This window comes from Mesocricetus auratus, unplaced genomic scaffold, assembly GCF_017639785.1.
Source record: "Mesocricetus auratus isolate SY011 unplaced genomic scaffold, BCM_Maur_2.0 Super-Scaffold_100025, whole genome shotgun sequence".
In the NCBI taxonomy this organism is placed as follows: domain Eukaryota; kingdom Metazoa; phylum Chordata; class Mammalia; order Rodentia; family Cricetidae; genus Mesocricetus; species Mesocricetus auratus.
The window spans coordinates 25,761,074-25,773,842 of record NW_024429206.1 but is presented as its reverse complement, the minus strand read 5'-3'; the positions used below and the strand labels follow the sequence as shown (position 1 = coordinate 25,773,842).

Genomic DNA, 12,769 nt, shown 5'->3' with positions numbered 1-12,769 from the left:
AAATTTGTCTCAGTCTCATAACCACTATGCCCAGATGTCAAACCTCTTTTTTGTTTCGTTTTATCTGAGGCGGGGGCGGGGGGATGCTAGTTATTACAATTTTGAGAGAAAATTAAAAAGCACAACTGGGCAGGCAGCTGCAGGGTGGGGGTGGTTAAGAGGAAGAAAACCGCTGTGCTGTTTTGGGTTAGGGTTCAAGAAAGCAAGCAGCTACATGGCGGGGGGGGCTTCAGAGAAAGGGAGAGAAAGCACAGAACGGGGGGGGGGGAGAGCATGCTTGGACTCTGGCTGGTTTATTAAAGAGAATGAAAGAAAGAAAGACAGGAGAAGCTACACTTTTCTGAGCTCTAACTCATAAAGGAGGCAGGCTCAGCCTGGTGGAGGCGCCAAACGCAGTTAAACTGGTTGAAAGATTGTGTGTGTGTGTGTGTGTGTGTGTGTGTGTGTGTGTGTGTGTGTGTGTGTGTGTGTGTGTGCAGATGTCGTCTGACAGTTTGAAGGACTCAGTTCGGCTCTCCCACCATGTGGGTCCCAGGGGCTTGAACTCAAGTCATGTCAGATTTGGTGGCGAGTGCTTTCACCATGGAAGCCACCTCTCCAACCCCCAACCCTTTTCTTGATGCACCGAGTCAGAAGAGTTGCCAAAGCTCTCAAAAGCTCGGCATGCTAGAGGGAGAGTCTCAGACCCGAGCCGTGCCTGGAAGCGCTTGGTCCTGGCCCAGCCTGCCACCTGCTCAGCCTCAGCTGGAGAGCATGGTGACAGTTCCTTCCCAGACCTCTGCCCAGTGCTCGACACGCACTTCAACTCTGAGAGGCACAGCTTTTCAGGGTCCTCGACAAACGGTAACCAATTAATGTCAATTAATCTGATTATCCAAAATAGTTAATTAAGTAGTTAATTAACAACATCATTGACAATAACCCATGGATCCCTCTGGGACGGCGAGTGGGGCTGTGAAGGGGGCCCTTGATTCTCTGGGAAGGAAGGGTGAGTCTCTTGGTGTCACGCCGGGAGAGGTGGCCATTCAATGCCTTCCCACGCCTGACTTCCCTGCTTTGCCGTCAGTTTTCAAATCCACTTCTGCCATGAGCTCTGCCTAGACCCTGGCCAGGGTGGAAAGGGGAATATGAGCTGGGTCTCTGAGCACAGGTCTGTCATCCCCAGGGGATCTCAGGCCTGCCCGGGCAACTTAGTGAACCTGTCTGCAAATAAAAAGCAAAACTAGTGTGGGGGATTCGCTTGGTGGTAGAGCCCTTGCTTAGCAACCCTTAGTGAGGAGCTAGGGATGTGGCCCAGAGGGTTATCACTTGCTTAGCATGCACAGGGACCTGGAGTCAACCCCTGCCAGAGAAGACCTCTGTGGGAGAGGAAGGGGAATTGCATCTGTCTGAGAGACTGCTCTAAGGTCCCAGAGTGGATCATCTGTGACCACTTCCTGCTCCTTCCCAGATCACAAGCCTCATTGCTTATCACCGTCGCCAAGGCCATCGTGGACTCCACCCACACATTACGCAGCAGCCCTGGATGGGAATGATCAACTTATAGGCCGCTCCAAAGAGAAGGGAATGAACTTCCCAATGGCCAACCTATGCAGCATGGGGCCCTTGCCTTCAAATGTCTGAGCACCTGGGAGCAGTGTAGCGCCACCCACTGCTTCTAAGCTGAGGTCCACCCCTCGGCTTCCCTCAGGTGCGAACCCCTACTTCACAGGATGCTGTGAGGATGAGAAAGATGCCTGAACTGAAGTAGCAGAGCCTGGCACCTGGGAAACGAGGAACGGGGAACCAAGACGACTAAGCGTAGAGATGTCAAGGGCTGAACAAGAAGGAGCCTTGGGGACACACAGGTGACAGCCTGACTTGACACACCTCACAGGAGCTGTCTGAGCAGAGCCTGGAGATGAAGGAGGCAGAGGAGGAGGAAGAAAGGCATTTCCGGCAGAGGGAACCACATATTTAAGAATGATGCAATAGTTCTCAGCTGTTCAAAAAGAACTTATTTTGCAAGGCCTAGGTGTGCACCTGCTCTACCACTGAGTTTTGTGATTTTTTTGTTGAGACAAGGTCCAGGCTGGTCTGGAACTCTCCATCCTACAACTCAGTTTCCTGAGTGTTAGAATTATTCTTTCACATTTTTATTTTCTCTTAGTTTTCTGAGGCTGGGAACCCAGGGCCTCACCATGCTAGGTGAGTGCTCCCTATACTAGGAGAGTGCTCCATTGATGAGATTCACTTCCTGCTTCTCTGCTTCCCAACTCAGTGTGTACTAGCATCTGGGTGCTTTAATATTTGACCCTTTTCTGGGTGGTGGTGCAGCCTTTAATCGCAGGACTCAAGAGGCGGAGGCAGGAAGATCTCTGTGAGTTCAAGGCCAGCGTGGTCTACAGAGAGAGTTCCAGGACAGCCTGAGCTATTCAAAGAAACCCTGTCTTGAAAAAAAAGAAAATAAAACAAAACAAAGCAAAATTTACCCTTAGACTCATACTCAGATTCCCAACCCACCATTTGGGTTGGGTTGTAGGAATTTTCTATCCCAGACTCTTCCAGAAACACAGGCAGGCATGCTGTATCATCAGATCATGCTGCAGTGAATTTGGGTGTCCCGGATTGGCCCCAGGTCATGTGACTCGTGTCCGGAGAAATGCATCATCTCCCTCCCATCTCCATCTGTCTAAGTCACACTTGCCCTTCTCCAAGCAGGTCTGTCCGTGGGTCCCCGCTGGGAACATTGTTCGTGCTCTATGCTGCCTGCAGGACAAACACAGACCCTGCGTCCACACCTGGCGCTACCGTCCCCACAAGCTGCCTCCATCCCACGCTCCATCCCAAGCTCCTTGGCCCAGGGCTTTCCCTCATCTCCATTCCTCCTTCAGGAGCATCCTTCCTCCTGGCAGACCTGCATGGATTCTGTGAGGCCCATCTGTGACGCTGGCTCTGAAGCTGTCCAGCCAGGAAGCCCTGTTGTGCACTAGACCCGAGGCCACCCTCACACACTCCCGTCTACGCCATGTCACCTGCAGAAACATCACCCACTCCAGGCACAAAGGACATTTTGCTTTTTGTAGGGATGGAGGCTCAACGCCTCGTGAAGGCCAGGACAGCACTCTGCTGCAGAGCCATGCCCAGCCTTTCACAGGGGATTCTGGGCAAGTTTTCTTCAGTGCCAAGGTGGTTCTACATCTTCCTGCATGCCCCACATGGGCCTGGGGATGAGGGATTACAAAATTTCTAAGAGAAGGGGGGTGCCAAGCAAAGCCTTGGTGAGTGACCGAATGAAGGTACATCAGCCCTCCGCTACTCCAGAGAAGGGGCTGGAGGAAGAAAGAATTCAAAAGCAACGGAGGAGAGCAAGGTGTGGTGGCACACATCTGTAATCCCAGCACTTGGGAGGTAGAGGTGGGGGATCAGGAATTCAAGGCCAGCCTTGGCCGTGTATCAAATTCAAGGTTGGCCTAGGATACATGAGACTTTGTCTTCAAAATAACAAACCAAATCAAAACAAAACCCAACAACAACAAACCCCAACAAAACCAGAAAAATAAAAACAAACAAACAAAACCACCCTGGACTAGTAAATGGCTCAGTGGGTAAAGAAAGTTCCTTGCTGCCAACCCTGCTAACCTGAGTTGGATCCTCAAAATCCACTCCTGTGAGGTTTTGCCCTGTGATACCCACAGGATATGTGTGCCTGAGCACAATAGGTGAAAATAAAAATCTAAAAGAATACAAACAAACAGACAAAATAAATAAAAACAAAGCAAAAGCAGACAGCAGGGCCAGAGGGGTTGACTCAGTCAGCAAAGTGCTCGTTGGGCAGCTGGAGGATCTGAGTTCTAGCCCCAGAGTCTTTGTTTTGTTTTGTTTTCTAAGAAAGTGTGTTTATCATCACAGTGCTGGCAGGCAGAGATAAGCAGGGCCCTGGAGCTTCCTAACCAGTCAGCCTCTCCTTCGTGGTGAGCTCAGGCCAGTGAGAGACCCCGACTATAAATAAGTAAACAGGCAGATACATAAATAAGACATCGGCTGACATTAACTCTGTTCTTTGTATGCGCGCGCATGTGCGCGCGCGCACGCGCGCGCACACACACAGGCACATGTACACATACATATACACATCCACACGTGTGCACACACACATGCACATACAGACACACACGTGTGCACACGTACACACACATGCACAGGACACATACACACACAAACACACACATATACACACCCATGCATGTGCACACACACACACAGACACACACGCACAGCAAAGAGAGGTGTTCTTTGGAGGCTACTGAGTAGGTGTCTAGGACCAGATGATGGGAGGGGCTGAGATTGGCTATCAGCAGGACCAGCCGAGTGTCCCAGCTTCCACCTCTCCCAGAATACTTCCGGTGTCTCTCTGGGGTGGCTCTGCTACTCTCCCAGCCCCAAGGCACACTCTGCTAACCAGGGGTCTTTGTAGGGTGCTAAGGGCTGTGCTATCAGTTGGGGATAGACTGAAGGCTCTGTCCTTAGCTTTCTTCCCACCATTGGCCTTCCTTTTTCTCTAGAAGATTCTGGCGTGGGCACATGCGCGTTCATCCCTGTCGACTCTCCCAGAAGCAGGGCCTGTCCCCCTCCAGTCGTGGGCTGCTTCCTGCCCTAGTGGGCATTAGCTTCTCCTTCAGTGAGCAGTAGTTCCTTTCTGGCCTCTGCCCTTAGTGACTGGTATATTTCTCTTTTCCTGCCTCCCTTCTTCTCTCTCTGCCAGGTTTTTGAGAAAGTCCCCCTGTGTACTCAAGCTGGTCTGATGCTCTTTATCACCCTGCCTCCATTGCTGGGATGGCAGGCGGGTCCCTCTGGCTCTGGTTCACCAAGCACTTTCCACCCCTCCATGTCCTTACCCTCCTGAGTGTCACTGCTCTGGCACCTTCTTTATCAGTCTCCAAAGGAGGCATTGCCTCTCCCAGGGGCCTCCTCCTGTAACCCACATTGCTCTGTCTAGACATTCTGTCTAGCTGGACCTCAGAGGCCCATGACTGTCAGTTCCCACAACTGCCCTGGGGGATCTTCAAGGTCAAGGTCAGGGTCAGATTGACCTTTGTGTCCTGTGGGATGACAGGGTGCCCAGGAACAAAGAGACACTCACCAAGCGGATTGTATCAAGCCATCCACTCAGATGGCACCTGCTGTCTCAGGTGTATACTGGATCTTATCCTTATGGAATTGCTGTCAAACTCATCATCCATGACTTCTTGTGCACCAGGAGGCAGATACCCACTTAACAGGACAGGAGACAGTCCTGAGGATGGAGGCTGGGCTCAACCGAAAGCAGAGCCTAGGAGATGGTTATCATCTGGTTCCAGCTCTGAGTTCTTTCCTCTGAAGTTCTGCAGATCCTCCATAATCTCCCCAGGGGATGTGTGACCTATTCCCCACCAGCAGTTTTGGCCACTTCCTTCTGTAGTCCCTGGCATAGGACATGAGAGACAGCGCTACCTCACTACCTCACTTTCAGGCTCGTCTGTCCCAGGCCTCACAGTCATTCCTTTCAAGGAAAAAATCCCACAGCCCCCAGACCCTGAGACTGTGCCTGCCTGAGACAGGTGGGTCACAGTCAAGGCTTTCTGCTCTCCCTGGCTTGCTGGGAAGCAGCCACACCCACAGCCACACCTATAGCCACACCCACTCTTTTTAGGGCCTCAAGGGGGCTCAAGCTCCAGCACGAGGAAAAAAGTATGCTTTTGAACAACCCCTGAAGACACCTAAGGATGCTCAGGCTAGAGTAAAAACAAATGGATGCAGATATCTACCAACAGCGCATTCCCAGAGACTTAATTTCATGCAGCTATGAGCATGTAGGAGAAGCCTGGGAGATCTTTGTAGTAAGAGTGTTTTTCCTTCTTTTCTTTCTCTTTCCTTCCTTCTTCCTTCTTTCCTTCCTCCCTTCTTTCCTTCCTCCCTCCCTCCTTTCTTTCCTTCCTTCATTCCTTCCTTCCTTCCTCCCTCCCTCCCTCCCTTTCTTCCTTCCTTCCTTCTTTCCTTCCGGTGGTGTTAGGAATGAATGGACCCAAGACTTTGTACATGCTAGCAGAGGCTCTGCCATTGACTCACACCTCCAGCCCCTCACTGGGGGATTCGAAACAGTGCTCTACCATTATGCTGTACATCCAACCTTGTAAAAAATTTAAAGTTGCCAGGTGGTGGTAGAGCACGCCTTTAATCCCAGCACTTAGGGCACAGTCAGGCAGGTCTCTCAGTTTGAGGCTAGCCTGGTCTACAGAGAAAGTTCCAGGACAGCCAGAGCTACACAGAAACCCCATCAAAGAAGAGGAGGAAAAGGAGGAAGAGGAGGAGGAGGAGGAGGAGGAGGGAAAGGCACTGATGGCAGAGCCCAGGGCCTTGAACATGCTAAGCAGTGCTCTCTCCTAGGGGTTGAAAATCTTGGCCTGCTTGAAAACCATTTGTAAAATCAAAAGATTCAACACGTGCTAGGTATGGTGGTGGTATATACCTGTAATCCCAGCACTTGGGACTTGGAAGGTCGGAGGATTGTCGCAAGTCTAAGTTTAGCCTAGGCTAGCCCTTGACATACATCAAGGCCTTGCTAAAGAAAGAATTTAGCACTACGTGTTGTTGCCTGCCTATTTCTATCCTGGGTAATTCTGGGAAACAGGGGTAGGGAGGGGACCCCCCCCATGTGAAGATACTGTTGACACTCCAGGATCAGGGAGCTTGGCCCAGCCTCTCATAGCTTTCAGAGGCCCCAGCAAGATGCTGAGGGATCCGGGCTCTGCCTGCTGGCTTTGGCTGGCACAGCAGCCTCTGCAGTGGGCAGGAGGCCAGGGCGAGGGCGGCAGAGGCTGAAACTAGGCTGCCTGCTGAGGAAGCATCGCCGCAGGCTGGCAGCTTTTAATACTGGGGGACCCCTGGGGGGCTGGGGGGCTGCTCTAGAGCCAAAGTCTACGTAGTTACCGAAGGCCTTTCTATAAGGCCAGTGGTCGGCACAGACCTTGATCAGCTGCCCAACCCCCCCCCAAGAGTCTCATTTTGAATGACGCAGGGCTAAGAGGGCTAGGGCGCAAATGGAACTGCTGTCCTCCTGTGCCCGTGACCCAGAAGTCAGTGAAGGAGCAAGAAAGCACGGTGTCACCACGCGATGGACAGGGCTGGACCAGACTGCAGTTGTGAGACCTGGCTGTGAATTTCTCCCTATCAAAGCCTCTGGACCTCTCACCCTGTCTCTTACTTCCTACTTCTCCACCTTCCTTCCCATTTGTGTGCGCATGCGTGTGTGCGTGTGTGTGTGTGTGTGTGTGTGTGTGTGTGCATGCACACGTGTGCTAAGGCATGCATGACAATCAGAGGACAGCTTGTGGGACTTGGTCTTCCCATCTCACCTCGTGAGTCCCTGGGATCAAACTGGGTGACGAAGTCTGGCGTCACAAGCCCCGACCCTCTCAGCTGTCCACCTGGGTCTCTTCACCTTGTACTTTGAGGCAGGGCCTCTACTTTCTATCTGGGGCTTGCAAGTTGGCCTAGGCTGTGCAGAGAGTCCCAGGGACCTGCCCGAGTCTGCCTCCCTGGTGCTGGGATTACAAGTGTGCACCATCTGCTTAGCTTTTTTTTTTTTTAATATTGGGGCTGGGGATTGAACTCAGGTTCGAGTGTTTGTGCAGCAATCGCTTCCTCTACTGAGCCCTCTCCTGACCCCTGACCTCCTTCCTTTTCCTCTCCATGTTACAGCCCAGCTCCCTTCTCCCAACTCACTGGTCACACTTGTCCTTCAGGGTCACGTCTGTGAATCCCTTCTCCTTGCAGAGGCTTCTGCCCCTCGGCAGGTCCCTCCATTAATTCCCCCCTCCCTCAGCTCCCCGGCCCTTCTCTGTGTCACAACCAGGCAGGTCTCTCTTTACTCCCGGCCCTCTTGTATTAGTTGTCCTAACAAGACACTCCTGTTCAGGTCCAGCCTTCCCCATAGAAATCAGCTGCAAAAGTCCTTTCTCTCCCTGATTCCCCAAAGTGCCCTCAGCCAGCAGCCCCCCCTTGTTTCTGTCCTGTGTGGAGAGTGCTGGGGCCTCCCCGGCTTTCATGAACAGCCCTGGTAGGTATATGGAGGGCATTTGTGGTGTCCTAGCTGGTCACTCCAAATTCAGACTGGAGAGGTGTTTAATCTTCGTTCCGCATGGTATCTGGGACCCTCAGAGCAGCCAGGAGGCCTCTCTAGGTTAGGTTTCCCCCTCTGGAAGTTGATTCTGTCGTTGGGAAGGACAGGTGGATTTTGAAATCTCAGCTGCAGCAGCTGATAGATCAAACCTTACAACACTGGAGGTAACTTCTGCTTCTGTTGACTGAACCACAGGCTTCCTGACGCGCGCACGTGTGTGTGTGGGGGGGGGTGGGTGTGTGGGTGTGGGTGTAGGTGGGTGTAAATGCATGTGTGTTTATATGAATGTGAAGGTCAGATGTTGACGGTGGGTGTCTTTCTCAACTGCTCTCCACTTTATTTTTTGGAACAGGGTCTCTCACTAAACCTGGAGATTGCTGATTAGCTAAATTGGCTGACCAGAGGGCTCTAGCTTTTTTTCCCATCTTCCCAATGGTTGGATTGTGGATGTATACCATAGTGCCCAGGTTTTTGTGTGGGTGTTGGGGATCCAAACTCAGGTCCTCATGTTTAGATAACAAATGCTACTGACTGAGCCCTGTCCTCAGCCTCCAGATTTGTGTGTGTGTGTGTGTGTGTGTGTGTGTGCGCTCGCACGCATGCGTGCGTGCACGCCCATTAGAAGGGATGGGACCCTAGTTCACTTACTAAACAAATCATCTACCACTGAATTGTATCTCTGGGCCTATTTTTACTTTGACACAGGGTCTTGCTAAGTTGTCTAAGCTGGTCTTGAATTCATTCTTTTGCCCAGACTCATCTTGACCTAAAAATCCTCCTACCTCAGCTTTCCAAAGTTGGGATCACAGGCCTTCACTATCAAGCCTGCCTGACGTAAGATTTATTGAGTAGAGAGATCTTAAAATTCCTGGTGCTGATGGGAACTTTGGGTGGTCATCTTGTGAGATTCTATCACTTTCTACACAGGGACACTGGGCGTAGGAGATTTGAAGGGACTTGTTGAAGGTCAAACAAGAAGTCAGGACTGGAGCGGGCTCAGAAATACCCTTGGACTCCTGTCCCCAGCCCTGCCATTTTCTCACCCCACGTTATGCCTGAATTCTCCTAGTCTACAGTGCTCTGGTTACCCAGGAGAGCATGGAGAACTGAGAACAGCATAGTGTTCTGGAAGCCACTCTGGTCCCCAGAGACAGCAGTCTTAGAGCACACCAAGTCCTTGATAAAAAAAAAACCATGTCATACGTGTAGGTCTTGTTTGGATCCTCTGCAGAGGGAAGACGGTAGCATCTCTTGACCAGATGAGTGGGTGTGTGGAGGTCACAGTCATGTGATAGTTCAGAGCAGGTTAAGGCAGAGACACAGGTTGGGGATGTAGTTGAATGAGAAAGTACTTGCTTAGCGTGTGCAAGGCCTAAGATCCCCCCCCCAGAACTGCAAGAAAACAAAAAATTGATGCGACCGTGTAATCCCCTCCCTCATCATCTCCCTATCCTACTTCTAAGATCAGGAAGCCCTGGTGTTGGCCCCAGAGTGAGTTATATGTGGGCTGAGGAGGAGATGCGGGTAGAAAAGGAGGTGGATTCCAACAGGGTTGGCAGCTGTGTGTGTGTGGGGGGTGAGAGTTAACCACTCAGGAGGTAACTGGCAGCCACTGGCTTGCTGAGGTCAGCTGGGTGGAGGAGGCAGGGTGACCAGATGGGACTTCTCTCCTTGGGCAGGCTTGCAGGAGGGGTGCACAGATGCCAGTTCAAAGTATGTTCTGCCACCAAACATCCCAGTGACCTTGGGACAGTCATCTCAACTGTGCCTCAGTTTCCACACCTGCAAGCTGACATCCTGAGTGAGGAGACTGACATGTATTCTGGACCTTGACAACCAGAGGTTGGGACAGGTCATCAGCAATATTTCTGCCCCGGGGAAGATAGATTAAGTGGCTCTGTGACCTTGAAAAAGTCATCTAAGCCTCATTTCTCAGCTCTAAAAAGCACCAATGAGATCTTCCTAGGGAAGCGTTGGTGAGGATTAGCTGGGTTCATTGCAGCCTTATGCCAAGTATGGAAGCCGGTGAATACCTGGTGGATACCCTCGATTAATATGGTTCCCAACGGAAATGTCTTTGGGGAGTCCAAAGCCAGACTTCAGACACCTCTCTGTATCTCTGTAAGGAACGTTTACTTGTAATCTCTTCACTAGCATTCATCCGGCATTTTTAGCATCTTATAGTTTTGGGGTTTTTTTTCTTTGTTTTGCTTTTCAAGACAGGGTTTCTTTGTGCAGTCCTGACTTTGTACCCAGAGATCCACCTGCCTCTGCCACCCAAATTCTGGGATTAAAGGCGTGTGCCACCACCTCCGGGCTAGTTTACATTTATTTATTAGTGGGGGGGAGAGACATGAGTGACGGTGAACATGTGGTCAGAGGACACCTTGTGGGATTTGGTTCTCTCCTTCCATAATGTGGGACCAAGGGATTGAACCTAGATTGTCAGGCTTGGAGGCAAATGCTTTTATATCATTGAGCAATCTCACTGACCTTACTGTTTAAACAGCTTCCCATTCATTATATAGATTATCCCAGTAGTTTAACCACAAAAGATCCTGCCCACTCTCTCAGTAAGCAATTCAAGAGTCATCCTCAACAACAAAAGAGAGTTTACACATTAGGAGGCAATCTCAGAAAGGTTAAGGGTTTACCTTAACTCACATAACCTACATTTAATTCCATGTCTTTTTAAATTCAGAGTCCATGACTTTCGAACCACCCACCTCTGAAAACCCAATCCACCCTCTTTAGTCATCCTCCAAGAATACCTCCTCCACCCCACCTAGGAGAGTGGTATAGGATATAAAGTCAAGTAACCCCCAAACTAGTGTTCTGTAGGAGTGATTTCCTAGTCAACAGAGTTCTATTTCTGGGTTGTGAAGGGGGGAACCTGGTACCAGCCCAGATCATGACCTTAAGATGACTCCCTGGGTGGAAGAACTCTTACTGCCCTTCAAAGTAACCGCTTTTGCTTTTGATGCAGGATAAAAGATGAGTCCAGGTATGATCATGCCGGGAGCAGGTGAGTGGAGAGGTGGGGGGGCATGAGAAGTTATGGCTGGGAAGAGAGAGCCACATCTTCCTGGACAAGCTGTCAGAAACAAGAGCTGCAGGAGGTCTCCCTGACCAGACAGGAGCCCTCGGAAGAAAGTGGGAGAAGCCAGAGTCTGTGTTGTTCTCCACAGTCCTTTACCAGAGATCTGCTACAAGGCTAGACCCACCCTGGGTCTTAAGAATTCTTGCAGAATGTCCTTCCAAACTCCTGTGGCTATTTTCACATCTGCAACCTCAATCCGATTCCCAGTGTGAGAATAAATGCCAGTCTGTGAGAGACCCAGTTCTCACTGCCAGCGCCTGCCTCCCCGGGGCATTTGGGTAGCTGGGGAAAAGGCCAGACTGTCCCTAATGCAGGCATCCCCCTGCTGGAGAGAGGCCCAGCATCCAGTTTTGGGAGGGTGGCCTGCTCTCCCCACCTCTGCAAGTGATTGGGTGTCTACAGTGTCCCTGCATCTGGGTCTCCTTTCCCTCGGGAGCAGGTGCTTCCCCTGAGCTGGGGGGAGGGCAACTGGATGATGGCCTTCTTGGAATGCTGATGGGCTGGAGCATGGTCAATTTATGTCCAGGAGAGTCTTCCCCTTGACCCTTGAATTCACACTTTCTCCATCAGTCTAGGTGAAAAGAACCCCATTCTCTGTCTCCAATTCTACCTCTCCCGACCCCTCGGACAGATAATTACAGCAATCAGCCCCTCAACACTGATCCTCTGCACATCTGGGTCCTCTGGCTGGGGAGGCCTGAGGTCCAGCCCAGCCCAGCCCCTCTGGGAAACACCCCCGCCCCATCAGAGGCTCTTACCTCCCCGCTGACCTCTGCAGTCTTCTGGGTGCTGCAGCTGGGCTTCCAGGTTCCGTTTGTCCCCGATCTTTTGCTTCGAAAGGCTGCTCTGTGGCCTCCCCACGGCCCCGCGCCCCCGTCTTCCCTCGGGCGCAGCTGCCGATTGCTGAAATGCTGGACAGCGCACCACCATCGAGGCGGCCTCCTGGTCTGCTTGGTGGCTAGAGCATCCCGGAGTCCGCGGTTTCCATCGCCCTCTGCAGGCCTGGAGTACCTGGTGCTGCGGATGCGGGGCCCAGCAGGGGGCGGGGCATGTCTAGTGAGTGCTGCCTAAAAGCAAAAGCAGTTATTAATTTGGAACTGGGCACGGCCCTCGGTATCTAGAGTTCTTACCAGCATTTTCCCTGTAGGCTGGGCGTAGCTAGACAGCTAGGGGACACTTCCAAAGATGTCCTTGTCATTGTGTCCTGGTGGATGGGCCAGGTAGGCTGTGTAGGGGTGTAAAAATAAAACCCACTGGGGAGAGAGTTCTTTTATCCTGTCCACCCCCTGTCCTCCCTCCATTTCTTCTTTTTTAGTAGTGTCTCATGCACTCCTTGCTGGAGCTCACATTCACTGTGTAACTAAGGATGACATTGAGCTTCTGATCCTCTGTCTCCATTATGCTGGGATCATGCACACACACCCAGCCCTGTACCTGACATATACCAAGCTTCCTCCTCAGCGAGGTTCTGTGAGACAGTGTTGCTGTGTGTCCCTGGCTGACCTCAAACTCACAGCAACCGTCATGCC

General features: G+C 51.5%; 1 protein-coding gene across 2 annotated transcripts in view; it reads right to left on the bottom strand.

The window, feature by feature from the left end:
* Srrm3 (serine/arginine repetitive matrix 3) overlaps window positions 1–12,178 on the bottom strand; it is a 63,070-nt gene extending 50,892 nt beyond the window's left edge. The window contains exon 1 of one of the 2 annotated variants that reach the window (XM_040731141.1): window positions 11,999–12,178. The gene's annotated coding sequence lies outside the window, so the exon portion shown is untranslated. The remainder of the gene's footprint in view (window positions 1–11,998) is intronic. The other variant, XM_040731142.1, reaches the window with a different exon arrangement.
* Window positions 12,179–12,769: the final 591 nt, after the last annotated feature.